At 76.7% G+C, this 1,945-nt stretch overlaps 1 non-coding gene across 1 annotated transcript; it reads left to right on the forward strand.

The window, feature by feature from the left end:
- The first annotated feature begins 1,502 nt into the window (after positions 1–1,502).
- LOC137461171 (5.8S ribosomal RNA) lies at positions 1,503–1,655 on the forward strand. Its single transcript, XR_010993259.1, has one exon. It is a non-coding gene; the product is annotated as a 5.8S ribosomal RNA (ribosomal RNA).
- Positions 1,656–1,945: the final 290 nt, after the last annotated feature.

Below are 1,945 nucleotides of genomic sequence, written 5' to 3' on the forward strand. Positions count from 1 at the left end.
CCCGCCGGGCCGGGGAGGGGACTCTGCTGCCCCCCCCTCTCTGCGGTCCGAGCGCTCGGCCGGAGAGAGCCCACCGCGCGAGGTCGGCCGTGGTCCGGCCCGCGCCTCGCCTCGCCACGGGCGTCCCCGGCGGCGCGTTGAAGCGCGGGCTTCTCGCGGGCCGGGGCGGCGAGCCCCCGCGGTGGGGGCTGGCCCAGGGCGCTTCGCCCCCGCCGGGGGTTTTGTGCGGGCGCGTTGCCGCGGCTCGGCGGCGGCGCCTCTTGCGGCGCGGGCCGCTGCGGACCTCCCGGTCCCTTTTCCCTTTGCCCAGGCCCCAGAGCGGGGCCCCGGCGAGCTGGCGCCCTCGGCGGTCTCGCGCTGCCGGTTCCCCCCCGTCCGGGGCCGGTTTCGGGTGGCGTGACCGCGTCCGAGCGGCGGCGGGCGTCGCTCGGCGTCTCCGGCTCCGGTCCCTCGCCGGAGGGCACCCTGCCACCGGCTGCGGCTGTCCCGGTCCCGGGCCCTGCCCGCGGGCTTCCCCGTTCGCCTTCCCGGCGCGTGCCGGGTGGGGGACGGGCGGGCAGCCGGGGGCGTCCCACCCCCGGTCTCCGCGTGGAAACGGGGAGAGCGGGGGCCCGCCCCCCGGCTCAGCGCCGTCCGCTGTCCGCCTGGCCGCGGGGCCACGGAAGGGGTCGAGCGAGCGAAGCCGGCGGCGCGGTGGCGCCGGGGGAGGATGGAAGGGGCTCGTGCCGCTGGGGTTTGTCGGTCGGCGGGTGCGCCGCCCGGCGAGGGCCGGCGGGTCGCCGCGGCGGCGTCCCACGTGGGCTCGGGCTTTCCGTCTCGCAAGCCGTTTTCCGTCCCCCGCGGCGGGGGGGGGTTCGGTGGCGAGAGGAAGCCGCCCGAGGGCGCGAGCCGGCCGGGGCTCGGCCCCGGGGCCAAAGCGGGGGAAAAGAAAGTCCGGGATGGGCCGCAGCGGTGGCGGCGTTGGAGGGGCCGGTGCGGAGGCGCGCGCGCGCTCTCCTCCGGCGGGGTTGTGCGCCCGGCCCCCCTCGCTCCCCGGGGCGGGGGGGGGGGGGTCTCCGCTGCCTCGCTTCGTGGCGTCTCCGCGACGGCACGGGGCGGCCAGCGAGAGACACACCACCCCCCCCCCGCCGTTGGGTGGGGAAGCGAAGGGGGTTTTCTTTCCCCGTGCACGCGAGGCGAGGCCGGGTTCGGGGCACGTTCCCGGCGGCGCGCGGCGGGCCTCCTCCGCGCCGAGGTCGGAGCGAGCCCGGGCGCCTGGTCCGGCCCCGAAGCGCCGCAAGGTGCGTTTTTCCCTCCTCGGGGGAGGGAAAAAAGCCGGGAGCGCGGGCTCCCCGCCCCTTGCTTTTGCCGCTTCGGGGTTTCGTTTTATTTTCCCCCCCTCTCCTGTGCTTGTACGGTCAATGTGAGGCGAGCGGCCGCCGTGCCGCGCTCTCCGAGGGGCCGCTCCTTTGCGAGCGGTCCCGGCCCCTCCGCGCTGGCGGGGCGGTGCCGAAAAGCCAGACAACTCTTAGCGGTGGATCACTCGGCTCGTGCGTCGATGAAGAACGCAGCTAGCTGCGAGAATTAATGTGAATTGCAGGACACATTGATCATCGACACTTCGAACGCACTTGCGGCCCCGGGTTCCTCCCGGGGCTACGCCTGTCTGAGCGTCGCTTGACGATCAATCGCCGCCTCGGTGCCCGCCGAGCGGCGCGGCTGGGGTCGCCTCGCAGGCTCTCCCCCGGGCGGGGAGGGGCCTTCGTCCCCCTAAGTGCAGACTCGGGGAGCGCTCCGTAGCTCCCCGCTCCCGGAGCGCCCGCTCTCGCGGAGTTCGTCCCGCCGGGGCTTCGCCGGCAGGGGTTCCCCGTTGGTCCAGCGACGCCCGGTGGGGCGTTGGGGGAGACGAGAGCCCGGTTGGGGGAGGAGGCGCGGGCCTCGCCCCCCCCGGCACTCCCGCGCGGGC

Source organism: Melanerpes formicivorus, unplaced genomic scaffold, assembly GCF_026170545.1.
Source record: "Melanerpes formicivorus ecotype bairdi unplaced genomic scaffold, bMelFor1.0.p_v2 SCAF_1265, whole genome shotgun sequence".
Lineage (NCBI taxonomy): Eukaryota > Metazoa > Chordata > Aves > Piciformes > Picidae > Melanerpes > Melanerpes formicivorus.